The sequence below is a fragment of the Staurois parvus genome, unplaced genomic scaffold (genome assembly GCF_062004578.1).
Source record: "Staurois parvus isolate SC_StPar_1 unplaced genomic scaffold, SC_StPar_1.0 ptg000116l, whole genome shotgun sequence".
Taxonomy (NCBI): Eukaryota; Metazoa; Chordata; class Amphibia; order Anura; family Ranidae; genus Staurois; species Staurois parvus.
Window position 1 is genome coordinate 280,762 of NW_028317912.1, and position 15,095 is coordinate 295,856.

Genomic DNA, 15,095 nt, shown 5'->3' on the forward strand with positions numbered 1-15,095 from the left:
CAAATGAAATTTATATCCTTTTTTTCCCACAAATAGAGATTTCTTTTGGTGGTATTTGATCACCTCTGCATTTTTTTTTTTGCGCTATAAACAAAAAAAGACAGACAATTTTGAAAAAAAAACCTATATTTTTGACTGTTTGCTAGTAAACATGTCCAGTAAAAAAATGTAAAAAATCAAATGTTGTCATAAATTTAGGCCCAAATGTATTCTTCTACATGTCTTTGTTAAAAAAAAATCCCAATATGTGTAAATTAAATTGTTTACACATGAAAGTTATAGCGTTTACAAATGGCGGTATAGATACTGGAATTTTATTTTTTTTTTACTAGTAATGGTGATGATCAATGACTTAAAGCAGGACTGCGGCAGGCATTCTGACACTGGGGGGAACTGACTTGGTGTCACTGACATCCCCAGTGACACCAATACAGTGATCAGTGCTAATAAAAAGCACTGACACTGTACTAATGGCAATGGGCAGGAAGGAGTTACCATCTGGGGCAATCAAAGGGTTAACTGTGTGCTGTGTGCTGTTTCACTATGTTGACTGTGTGTGTGCTTTACTGTAAGCACACTGCTTTGCATGGCTCTGCTATACAGAGCCATACAAAGATGTGTGCATGAGCTGACAGGGGAGAGATCTGTGTTGTTTATACACAGGAGATACTTGGCGATCACCGGGTGCCGTCAAGTAATCACCGACTGGGACCCGGTGATTGACAGCCGAGGCCACGAACGCGCCCCTAACCGGAACTGCAAAATCATGTATGTATATATATATATATGTAATTTTGCGCACCCATGCCGCCCTGTAGCAGTATTTCTGCTATAGGGATGGCATGGAACCAGTTAAAGGAAAGCCCAAATATGTGATGAATATCACCGCTGAGAAGTGTCTTCCATCTACTACTGAAATTGCTTTCCACTACACGTGAGTGACAGAACTAGAATGCATTCACTGAAATTAAAACTGCCAAAGGAAAGAAGCAACATGTACATTTGTATCAATAGGATCCCTCACACATGGTCAAACAGCTCCATCATTACAATGGGGACACTTCTCACCACTGGGAAATGTCAGAAGGTTTGCATGCTACTGCCTGGGAAAAAAGTGTGGAGCCACAAACAAGGGGCTGGAATATGTTTGGTTCTAGGGAAAATGACAGTCGTGACTACAACAAAATGGCGGCCAAATTTTAGCTGGTTCTCTAATGTTTTTTATACATTAGCAAGCAATATGTTTGGAAATAATATTTCAGTGATAACCTACTACTGAAAAGGCAGAGACACTAGAGGACCAGGTAAAACAAATATAAGATTGATTGATTGATTGATTGATTGATTATGACAAGATCTCCATTTTTGCTTTGCACTTTAAAATGTACAATAGTAACAGCAACATATTTTTTTTTCTATCAAAAAGCAACATAAATATGCTATGCATGTAATTAGTGAAATTACACAAATTAGATCTAGAAGGTGGACAGTTTTGTAAAGAAGTACAAATATATTTGGGCCCAAAAAGGGACAGTCTCGCCAAAACAGTAACAGTTATTATTATTATTATGCAGTATTTATATAACGCCAGAAGGTTTGCTCAGCGCTGTACATTATAGTGGGGGACAGAACATGAGACAATACAGTAACAAAACAATACACGAGGGGTTCAAGAGCCCTGCTCTTTCGAGTTTACAATCTAGGAGATAGAGAACATTTAAAGAGAATCTCTAGGCAAAAAACACAAAAATCATTGATAAATAAGCCATTGGAATTATTATCAGGGTCTGAATTTTCATTTTGCCAGAAAAGGCACTAATCCACTTTGTCTTTTTACTTTACATTATCACACCAAAGGTGTTTCTTTAACCTTACTTCTATGTGGATTTTGGACAATGATGACAGTTGCAGACTATAATCTAATTAGTAAACACACCCAGATATAATCACTGGAAATCAGTACAAGTGATGGAAAGTGACTGCTGTACTTTAGCACATGTACATTTAGAGCAAAAACTGATGAAGTATCAAGTGGATATAACCTATTAACCTAATAAATTTATTGATCGTTTAATAATGGTTAGTCTGACTGGAGTTCTCATTTAAACTAAACTCAAAAATAAACACCAAACAAACCTTGTTGGAAATAAATGTCTTTTGATGCATAAGGGGAAAGTGGGCCTTCCTGCATCCCAACATAAAGTATGGGGTTGATCTGCATGTGAAGTGCTGAATAGAGGTGCAGTGGTGTGTGAATTGCTGGCCTTTGCGTTTAAATGGATTTTTTAGTACTGAAAAGAGCATCGGGGAGATAGACGGAACTCACCATCTCCTCGCCTTGTGATAACTCAGCCTGAGCCCTTTCACAATAGGATTCCCATTAGTCCAAGTGGACCTTGGGAGGCAAATTTAATTTTAGGCACAGTGAAAAGACTTTTTGACTTCTGTGGATGGAGGTAAACAAGTTAAATGCCATGGGCTTTACAGTACACACATTCTTTATCGATGCAATAAATGCACACATAAATTTACCAAAATTAAAAATATATAGATAAAACTACACACAATCTAATTCTATTCTAATAAGGCAATTTTATTCTTTGCAGTCAGGAATCAGAGATTTTCACTTCTCTGCTGTACAGAATATACTATATACATATATATATATATATATATATACATACATACATACATATAGTATATTCTGTACAGCAGAGAAGTCAGCCATAACTTTATGACCACCAACCTAATACTACTGAGTAGGTCCCCCTTTTGCCACAAATCAGCCCTGACCCGACGAGACATTGCTAGACTTCTAAAGGTACGCTGTGGTATCTGGCGCCAAGCTGTCAGTAGAAGATTCTTTATAGTATAACTCAAAGCAAATCTTTTTTTTAGTTTTGGATAAAGTGGAGAAGAATTGGAACACCTGTTAGTTTTTTTTTTTTTTTTAAATCAAGTAGTTTTTTTGAGGTATTTTTGCAAGTCATACAACGTAGCAACAAGCAAGAATCCTAACTCTGACATGGAACAAAAATATGGTAGCACTTGCAAACGCCAAGCCGAACGTCATATGAACATTCCAAACAAAAAAAAAAGAAAAGAAAAGAAAAAAAAAATACAATAACTGAGGTTATAGGCCATATAAACCAAAAAATAAAGTAAACAGAGATCGTGCAAAATCGCAGTACACATATATAAGATACTCAGAACCAGTATGGTCAGAATCACCAGAAAAACTCATATCCTAGCACATCATAACCTAAGTATCCCTCAACAGCAGTAACATTGCACCCACCACAGCAGAATTCTAACCTTCATCCGTTCCCATGGATAGTGATGAAAGTGTTAAATCACTAGACTCCAGCCACAGTGACCATATTTTCCTAAATTTTTTAGGGCAGTTCCTATGCTTGTAAGTCAACTCCTGCCTTCTCAAAGTAGCATGTATAATGTTACGCCACTAATAGTAAAAAGTGTAGCTATGAAGATATATGTACATAAGCAGCTGAACACTAAAAGGTACACCATAAGCCTTCAATAAAATCTCAGTATAAAAAGTGCAGTGATAAAAAAGACAGTAAAAGCAATCAAGGCAAACAATGAATAAATAAATACGTATTATCTTAAAATACCAAAAATTAGCAAGGGATTATGATTCTTTACATCAAATCGCACATACACCTCTGATGCGTTTTGAAACGTAAAATGTCATTGAAATCTCTGTAAAGTCTTCTCAATAATATTCAGGGTGATCGCCAGGTGATGAAATAAAATCCCAGTGTATAAATCCTCAGGTGGGTGTACTAATAAATGTAAGAAATGCACACTCACCAGAAGCGCTTAGGTATAGCGCGTTGTTTCATATACTGTCAATAACAGTCAGGGATCCCTTTTTAGGGTGGTCCAGGATGAAGCCTGGGGGTGGATGGTCTTTTTTTGGTTACAGGATACAGCCAGGGTAAATAAATCAACCTCGTCTAGGATCTGGGATGTTCACTGGGGATTGCTGGGAAGTTAAAATGCTTGGTGCAGAGCAAAGAAAAGGGGTACTTCCATAGTGTAGTATTTCAAATATTATTTAATGGTATTAAATGTAAAAAGTATAAAACCAAACACGTACACTATGTGGTGAAATAGATGAAGCAATAAAATGACAATTGCATGTATAAAACACTGACCAGCCGGTTAAATGAGGTGGCCGCCGGACCTCTGTGATCCGGCGGCTTGACGTCACGGCTAGCAAGGCTACTCCTTGACGTACTACAAGTACATTGTCAAAAGGGGTATGCCAATTTTTACGCCACTGACTATAAGTTGGTGGCAAATGGGAAATCCATTTTTGAAGGCTAAGTTTACGGCTATATACAGAGATCTACTCCATAACAAGTGCATCTCTACAGGAAGGATATCCTCAGAAATGATACCCAATAGCGCAGCTTTGGGATCAAGATTTTAATGCTATATTTGCCCCGTTATGGAGATTCATCCTCTGTATTTGTCCTGTTTAGCATTATCATCAAAAGTGAAAGCAAAAGAAAATCCCAAATTTTGGGTTGTCCCCAAAATAGTAATAGAGGGGAAATCTTCCAATGGGGGCACTAGTTGTGGTAACGTGAGGGGATCCCAATGGATTGTCCTATACAGTTGCAAGAAAAAGTATGTGAACCCCTTGGGATTACGTGGAGTTTTGCATGAATTGGGCATAAAATGTGCTCTGAACGTCATCTAAGTCACAACAATAGAAGAACACAGTCTGCGAACATAATACTACACAAACATTAGATGTTGCCATGGTTTAATTGCACATAGCATGTAAAGATTCACAATGCAGGGAGGAAAAAGTATGTGAGGCCCTAGCTTAATGACTTCTCCCAGAGCTAATTGGAGCCAGGAGTGAGCCAACCTTGACTCCAATCAGTGTGATGATATTGGATGTGTTGCTGACAGCTGTCCTGCCCTTAAAAAACACACACCTGTTTTGGGTTTACTGGTTTCAAGAAGCACTGTCTGATGTGAACCATGCCTCGCAGAAAAGAGCTCTCAGAAGACCTACGATCAAGAATTGTTGACTTGCATGAAGCTGGAAAGGGTTACAAAAGTATCTCCAAAAGCCTTGATGTTCATGTGTCCACGGTAAGACAGACTATCTACAAATGGAGAAAGTTTAGCACTGTTGCTACTCTCCCTAGGCGTGGTCGTCCTGTAAAAATGACTGCAAGAGCACAGCGCAGAATGCTGCATGAGGTAAAGAAGAATCCAGATTTGATGAAAGACATTAAAGTCAATGGGCAAGGCAAAATTAAGGTGGTTTAGGTGGATTTTAAAGGTGTAGTGGGATTTGAATGGCTTCTGATGGTTAAAAAAGCTCCTTTTAACTATTCTGGACCTGGCCTTGGACCAAAATATTTCTCCTCATTAGCTTCATTATATAATATTTTTTACAGAAAAAAAACACAGATAATAAAATAATCAAATAAACTAAAAAAAATTACTTTTAAAGCAGTAAACACATATAAAACACAAATACAATGTGCACTAAAAGAAATAAGATGAACTACCCTCAGGCTCCATTCACACCTAAGCGTTTTGTAGTAGCTCCAAAAAGCTCAGGGGGAAATGATCAATATTAATCTATGGTTCACATCTCCACTCCAAGTCACCTGAAGCAGAATGCCTGAAGTTCAAAAAAGTTTTGGAGCTACTTTTGTAGCTCCATTTGCTCAGATTGAAGCATTTTTGGCACGTTTTTATTCTTATAGAAATACATAAAAATGCACGAATCGCTTGTTTTTATGAGCTTTAGCGTGTTTTGTCGCATGATTAAGAGCATTTTTCTGCCCAAATGAAAAGTTACCTCCCAAAAGAAAATGACAAAATTTTAACAGGAAATTACAAAGCAGCCATATTAACTAGAAAATATGGATGACATACTGACTTTATTTGATCTTGTGGGGTTTATCCACTTAGTGAGAAGATTACCCTGCCTATATAAATCCCAGGATGCACAATAGAAGAGCCATGCAAGGAAGAGGAGGTCCTGGGAGGATATCTGCCACCACATTTTCCTTGACTGGGACAGGTATGCAGGAGATGTTAAAGATTTGGTGTACCCCATACATGCTATGTATCAACCTGTTTCACTGTTTCAACCTGTTTATTGTGTAGCATACAGGGCTGCTTGTAGAAATCTTTTCATCCATGCAGCTTACCTGACCCCCCCCCCATGAAAAATAACAAAAAATATGTATTTTTTATTTTAATAATCATAACAATCACTATATTTTACATAAATACATATTTGGCAGCTCCACAACCCAGTCCTCCTAGGCCCCGTAGCAGCTACTGATTGCAGAAAGTATCCAGTCCCTGTATGGGAAGGGGGGATGTCAGGTTGTAAATTACACCCATGAGTACACCTTGTAGGAGAGCCCTTGGTTGTGATATTGTGCATTTATGACAATGCAAAGTTAGCAAGACATTCAATTAATTTTTTATTAAAAAGTACAATTTGATTATCGAAAAAAGAACACTCACAAATAAATAATATTGCCAATTTATTATTCAACTCCATATACACAGCAGATACATGTCTTAACAATAATTCAGGGTTACAACTGAAAACTAATTTTACAATGCAAATTAATTGATTGCCTCAAGCTGCTATGGGACCTGTCCTGCTGGAGTCACACAATAGGATGCAAATTTATCCCTAACATGTGCTCCTTGCCTGTTTCACCGACTCCCAGACCACTGGGCCCTTTTCATGTTGTGCATAATAGAGTCCTCAAAAAGGAAACCATTGCGCCGAGGAATAAAGTTGTGCAGGACACATGCGGCTTTAACAGCAGTGATAGCATTTTGCATGTTTCAAACAATGAGAGTGTGCAAAAAACACCATTTATTTGAAAGTATGCCAAAATCATACTCTACAACCATGTGTGCTCTGGTGAGGCAATAATTAAACACCCTTTTCTGTACAGTTAGGTTGTGACCTGAATAGGGTCTTAGCAGATGTTCACCCAGAGCAAATGCCTCATCTCCCACAAAAACACTTGGTAGATCCGGGCCATTTGTTCCTGGAAGTGGAATGTTTTAGGAAGGTCAAGCTTGTCTGTACGCAGCATCTGTCCAAATAAAGAGTGTATAAAAATACTGGAGTCGGAGCTGCTGCCATATGACATGATATCAATATAGTGAAAGCAGTAATTTGCATCAGCCACCGCAAGTAGAACAAATGAAAAATATTTTTTATAATTAAAGTATTTGCTTCCACTGCCAACTGGCTCAATGGTCTGGATATGTTTGCCATCAATAGCTCCCATACAGTTTGGAAAATTGCTGAAAATGTCAGATATCTGTGACCATTCTTCTGTTGTTTTTTTCATAACAACATATTTCAGTACATCACATATGACTGAGCATGTGTCACGTACTATGTAGCTTGCCCTTGAGTTTCTATTCAAAAATGAGTAGTGAAGACTAACCAATGACTGTCCTGTAGATAGGTACCTGAAAAAAAAATGTTTTTTTCCTTTACAGTTAAAGTACTAAAGACAAAGTATAAAAGTTTAAGGGATGCGTATGCTCCTCACTTAAGATTACAGCGAGAATTCTACTGCATGCCAACCTGCTGTCTACCTTCATGCCAAGGAGCTGGAATTCCTCAGGCCAATTTTGGCTATGGCAAAGTAAGCCAGCATCTGCAATCATGTATCCTCACAGAAATATTTGCTTGGGGTGACCTAACATTGAATTTCTATTTACAGCACAGAAACAACCTGGGAGGATTCTGCTACACAGAAAACAGAAAGAGCAGAAAACATTTTGGATGACAGCACACCAGCAGAAGCCACTGAACCATCAATATCATCATCAGTGACATCTATTCCTGATGAGGACTCAAATCATAATATTACGACCCCATCTCCATGACCACATGCAAGCACAGTTGTTTTGGCCATGCCTAATGTTTTTGCTATCTCTCTGATGGGTTTGTTTTGTTTTTTCAGTCTAATGATGGCTTGCTTCACTGATAGTGACAGCTCTTTGGATCTCATCTTGAGAGTTGACAGCAACAGATTCCAAATGCAAATAGCACACTTGAAATTAACTCTGGACCTTTTATCTGCTCATTGTAATTGGGATAATGAGGGAATAACACACACCTGGCCATGGAACAGCTGAGAAGCCAATTGTCCCATTACTTTTGGTCCCTTAACAAGTGGGAGGCACATATACAAACTGTTGTAATTCCTACACCGTTCACCTGATTTGGATATAAATACCCTCAAACTAAAGCTGACTGTCTGCAGTTAAAGCACATCTTGTTTGTTTCATTTCAAATCCATTGTGGTGGTGTATAGAGCCAAAAATGTTAGAATTGTGTCGATGTCCCAATATTTATGGACCTGACTGTACATGTAAACAATTCTTACTATTAAATAGTCGGAGCTCTTATGACTAAAAACAGCATATACATAGGGAGAGATTTAGCTGGTGCACTCATAATCTTGTGGACATGTGCATAGTAACCAATCAGCTTCAAAACTCAGCTTGTGCAATTAAACTTTGGAAATAAAATCTGGTAGACGATTGATTTTTGTGCAGAGCGTTGCCAGATTTTGCACCCTCCAGTTTAGTATATGAACCCCACAGATTGTATATTTGCAATACTCAAAAATCAGAGTATAACCAATAATAACATCAATAATATTATTTACTTGATTCTTTGGTGTTCAAGCACAACTTACTTCAGTATGATGAGTAACCTTTTGACAGAAGGTATGCTGTTTGTGAAGTACGTGTCTATTCGCTGCAAATGACTACTGAGCAAACCCAACAACTCATGAAAACTATGGAATAAAATAAATATAAAACCTGCTAAGAAAACACACAAGAGGAAAAGTACAAGAGAAATGACTACAATACTTACCTTTTAGCTGACATCCGTGTATACTCAAAAATGTTTTCCTTGTGTGAACGTAGGTCATTGTACAGGACCCAGAACTGACCTCTTTGTTCTCACTCAGAAATGACAGGATGGACCCAGTATCTGCATCTCCTCCTCTCTCTCTCTTTTTCATGAAGAAAATATGAAGTTACAGCAGCTGTTGCCATGAAGCACACCATTTCGACATCCATGCTTACAGAGGACAAAGCAAGGCTGGAATGCTGACATAAACAGGAAACAAATGACATTGACCTAGGAAGAGAAAAAAAGGTAAACATGGCAACAAATAATGTCATAAATGTAAAAAAAAAAACGGAAAATGCCTAAACAAAACGTGCGCATAAAAATGTGCAAAAAAAAACGCAAAACTGCTACACTCAGATATGAATGGAGCCTCAATTTAAGAGGTCAGAGAGGGTGTGTGCATTTGTTCCAGGTTTACAATTTTGGGGTTTCAAGGAGTCTTAGCAGCATGTTATGTGGAAATAAGTAACAAAGTAAAGATAAGCTGAGGTACTTTATGGTGCATTCTCTTTAATAGAGATGTGCATGATGGAAAAATGTGTTTTGTTTCAGATTAATTTGTTAAGTACATCATTTTGTTTCAATAATTTGTTGTTGGAATTTGTTTCGCATATGTGAATTCATTTTGTATATTTGTTTTTCCGAATCGATTTCTATTTTCAGAAGTTATTTTGGGGGATTGATTATATTCATTTTAATGTGTTAATTCATTATTTGGGGAGATTAGTTATATACTCTGACACATCCCTGCTAGTCCAACCGACAAAGAGAAATGGATTGAGGTGATTGGATGATATTGACTGGAGTAACAAAAGTAATGAATGGAGCAAAATTAATTTTGGATTCATTCGTTATGTTATAATTCAGACATTCTGATGGATTCACCTCCATCCAACCCAAACACAATAAATAGGAATTATCTTATTTCATTTTTATACCTTTTTGTATTTATTCCAATATGTTTCCATTTCATATGCAGTGCATTTTTTATAATAGTGAAAAATGTTAATGCAAAAAGGAGCGGCTGATTATCCATGAGTCAAAGACTACAGGGTCACTGTCATCCGAATAAAACAAAACAAAACAAAATCAATTTGGATTATTTGTTATGTTATTACGTTTATTCGGATGCTTCACACATTAACAAAAGGCCCAGACTATCTCATTATGTCATCGGAAAGGAATGAATGCAAATTAATTTGTTGTTTTTGTTATAGTTTATTTTGGATTTGTTGAAATGCATGATGATTGTGATTAAGATAGTCATGTACATCTGAATCTCCAGGTAGTTAAAATTTGAGTAGACACATGTCTACTCTTCTTTTTTTGTTTATAATTTTTATTTAGTAGTATGCAACAGTAACAATGAAATGCCATTAAAAAGTGGCTTCACCAACCATATAAAATAAACAGAACAACTGTGTAACATCCAAAAAGTAAATACTGAGACATCTGTACATAGAGAGAACACCTAACATGCCCCACCATACAGTGTCTGCAGAGTCAAAACTAGAGGGTCAAGAAAGAGGGAAGACCACAACATGTCTACTCTTTAATACCATATTTCCTTTGTATTGTCTGTGTCCATTAAAAGATTTTTTCAAAGGGGTTAACTTAATTTCACTTTAGGCTTTTGGAATAAAAATGATCCTTCAGATTGTGCGTGAGGCTATGGAATCATGAGAAATGGGCAATTTCTAGACTGTTTACTGAAGACATATTAGCCAACTGAGTAGCCAAATGAAGTGGGTGTTGGGGCCAATGTGTTCACCATTTATTGCATAGCATACCATAAAGATTTTGTTAGATGATACTACATGCTAGAAATCCCTTTCGATATGTTAAAATTGTTTTACAAGCTCCACTTAAGAACAATTGGCATGCTTTTGTCCTACCCTCCAAGCTTTAATAAACTACACTTAGAGCATTTTAATATATTTGATTTATTTGAGCTACTTTGAGCAATATCTTTATCTTGAGGAGAGCCTGGGATTAGGAATCCATCCAACATCTGTGTACCCAGAGTGTCGCGACCACTTATCTGGGGGCAGCCATCTTTGGTCCTCTTGATCCACATTCCATACTAGGAGACCAGGAAGCCCGATCCATGAGAGCTTGCTGATGGTTGTCAACATTTTATGATCACAAAGCACTTTTTGACCACCTTAACTAGGGTCAATAACTTCTGGTGAGTGAGGAATTCATTTATTTACATGTGGTGAAAAAAAAATCCTTTGACCTACAGGATTGTATCTTTATGAGACTGTCACTCATTATATGTCCAATATTTATTTGATCCTGTTTGGGACTATTAGGTATTTTATGTTGTTGATAGATTATTTTATATGATATATTTGATTTGATGAATTAGCGCCTACCTATTCACGAATTTACTATTTATAAGTGTATTTCACTATTAAGGGGCAGCTGTTAATATTGCTGGCTTAGTTCTTGTATAATCCATACATTTTTGATTCATTCACTCATTTAGGCGCCACAATATCGCTTTTTTTCACAGACAAGCAAGTTATGTTGAGAATAAATTTAATTTCATCCTTAGGCCTGCAGATGTCTTCTGAATTTATATACAGCTGTGAATGAAATTAAAACTTGCAAGACAACTGCATTATACATTCTACTACATGTATGCAGGAAACATATGGTATATAGGAAACATATACAGGGTTATAAAATAAGCAGTGCAAAGAACAAAGCACACTAATGCATAGATTTTATTTACTGGAAGTACAAAATTGATTCTGGTTGGGTATCATTCATACTCTTTCCCAGTGCAGTTTGTTCCTTACATTGTTATGTATGCTAATTAAATTCCTGGTGCTAATGTTGTCAAAGGGGTTTGTTTACTGAAACTGGAGAGTGCAAAATCTGATGCAGCTGTGCACGGTAGCCAATCAGCTTCTAACTTCAGTTTGTTCAGTTAAGCTTTGACAAATAAACCTGGAATCTGATTGGTTTCTATGTAGAGCTGCAGCAAATTTGCACTCTCCAGTTTTAGTAAATCCACCCCAGGGTTACTTTGGAATATTTTCACTTCATCTGTCAGATGTCACCTGTAGCAAAGGGCTGATGGTTTTATCATAGGGATATGGGGACTCCTTGGAAGAAGACATATGATGAGATGGTTATAGTAGAAATTCTGGGAAGAGCAGGTACATAAATCTGAGCCAGGGGCAGACTGACCATTTGGAAACTCTGGCACTGCCCGAGGGCCTGGGGTCAGTAGGGGGCCCCATGAGATGCCCCTGGTACCTTTTTCATAGGCTTTTTTGAGTTTGGGCAAGGACACAGGGGCCCCATGATCCCCTATTGCCCGGGGGCCCCGTGAGTTGTCAGTCCGCCCCTGATCTGAGTACACTGCAGACACACAGGAAAGCAGGAACAAAATGCAGGAACCTGAACAACTACTAGTATGCAGCAGACAGATGGACAGGGAAAATTCAGAGATAGTTCAGCAAAGAACAAGGCTTGTAGCCAAAGCCAGTACTGCTCTGATCACAAAAACCGGCTACATAGCCCAAATACTAAACTGATGAACATACGTGATAGAAGGGCAGAAACACAAGCTGAGAGAACGGCCTTGACATAGAACACAACAGGTTTCGAAATGACAGTCTAAGCATGTACCAAATCAAGTTACTATGTGATGCACAAGCCATATAAATAAAAAAAACTCTTTTTATTCTTCTGACAAATCATTTGTGTTTCACATGCTAACCCTCCCAGACACTGCAGCTCTCAGTGGGAGACTGTCAGCAAGAGAGGCAGTGCTGTCAATCCAGAAAGCAATTGGCAGGACTAGGTGTCGCCAAGTGCAGGCCATATGCTTGTGAATCTGTTGATAGCCAGAACCCTTGCATATTTTTTTTCATCTCATTATAGTACAAGCAGGCGAAGGCTTGTGAAATACATTTTAAACTCTGTATAAAATATATTATATTTTGTATGCTTTCCTTATGTATTGCACACTACACTCATATTTTTCACACAGTACTAATGATATTTTGATTATGTATTCACATTCTTTAGACTGATAAAAAAAAACTATAGAAATTAACCAGAAGTGGTAATCAGGGACAAATGCCAAAGAAAAACAGAGTAGCTAAGTTGATGTCAAAAACTAGAAAACTATGGCTTAAATGTTTCCTAATATTTTGTATTAAGTTAGAATAGACCTTAAAGTGTTACTAAACCCTTAACAGTAAAGTCAGTCTGTATATGCAGTAAAGCATGCTTGTTACTGTGGAACCTGAGGGGTTAATCCTCTGCATTGTGTAAAAAGGCTTTTTGAACCTGTCTTCTCTGATCCTCTGATCCTCCCTTTCTCCTACTGTCCCCAATTCATCTGCTGATAGTACAGAGCCCTAGGAGACATTCTGCACATGCTCTGTTTGGCGCGTATTGCTAGAGAGTTTTTTGTTGGTGGGGGGGGTGCATATGTTCAGCACAGGGCCATTCAGTGCTGTCCAGACAGAGGGACAGGGGTCATGCAGCCTCACAGGATAGTCAGAGGAGAACGAAAACTCCTACAAGCTTTAACCTGTGCTTGGCTGGACACTGATAGAAGCCACAAGACTGTTATATACTGCTGATGAGAAAAGGTATTTAGCAGTTTATATTTACTAAAATAATTGCGTTTCCATGTTTTGTGTACTGTGGAAGACCAGATATAGTGAATGCAGGGTCCTGGGTTTAGTAACACTTTAAAGAAAATACAGGTTTTTCTCCCTATGAAATCCACTTGCTTATGTTTTTCTCAGCAGCTGAAGGCCTCCACTTAGATCTCATAGAGAATATTGCTGATCTCCATATGTTTTTGAGAAACTCATTTATGTATTTTCTCACCAATTCTAGATCCTAACAGATTGGAAGGGTCCTGTAAACTAAAGCCAGGTGAATAGGCAGATTATTAAGAGATATGTAAGGAAATGTTTGGAGACAATTGAAAGACTATTTCACATACATCTGACAAAACGTGAAGCAAAAGGTCCATGCTAGACACTGCAAAAAGTTTTTAAATTAAAGAATCTCAGTGTTACGCAAGTGCTTTAACTGTAGGAGATAAAACAAAAAAAAAATATATATATATATTTATTTATTTGTAATGTGATTTAAATATAGCTCAGCCATGCTAAAGTCAAGTTGTCTTTTATTTGGCTCCCATTTTATGTTGAATTGTCTGTTTCAACTATGTCAGGCAGATTCTAATTAGAAATGGTTATTTATTGTATAGATGAGTCTCTGTTAAGTTTGTTAGCCTACATTTTAAGTGGCTGTAAAGGCTCAAGGTTTTTTACCTTCATGTATTTTATGCATGAAGGTAAAAAAAACCTGCTGTGTGCAGAAGCCCCTCCATCCTTACCTGAGCCCCCTCTGATCCAGTGACTTTCTCGACAGCTTCTGCTGTCTGGGGACTCTTCCTCCACATAGGCTGAGACAGCCAATGGCTGGGACACCCTATTGGCTCCCGCTGCTGCCAATGAGCCAATGAGGAGAGTGTGGGGGCAGGGCCGAGCCGCGGCTCTCTGTGTATTATGGATGCATAGAGCAGCAGCTCAGGGATAAGCACGCAGCGGTGCCCCAGGATGAGCGGCTTTCTCTGGGGGCACTCCTAAAGGAAGAAGAGCCAGGAGCACTGGTGGGGACCCAAGGATCGGGGCTGCTCTGTGCTAAACCACTGCACAGAGCAGGTAAGTATAGACTTGTTTGTTATTTAAAAAAATAATAAACAAAAAAACAAAGCTTTAGTGTCACTTTAACCACTGACCCTCTGGAAGATCTACCCCCCTTCTTGACCAGGCTATTTTTTGCTACTCAGCACTGTGCTACTTCAACTGGTAAGTGCACAGTCACGCAACGCAATACCAAAATTACATTAATGTGCTTTTTTCACCTTTTATGTCCTTTTGGTGGTATTTGATCACCACTGGGTTTTTAATTTTTTTTTCTATAAATGAAAAAAGACCGAACATTTTGAAAAAACAGATATTTTCTACTTTCAGTTCTAAAAAATATCCAATAAACTCAAAGTTAGTAATACATTTAGGACAAATTGTATTCTGCTACATGTCTTTGGTGAAAAAAAAAATTCCAATACGTG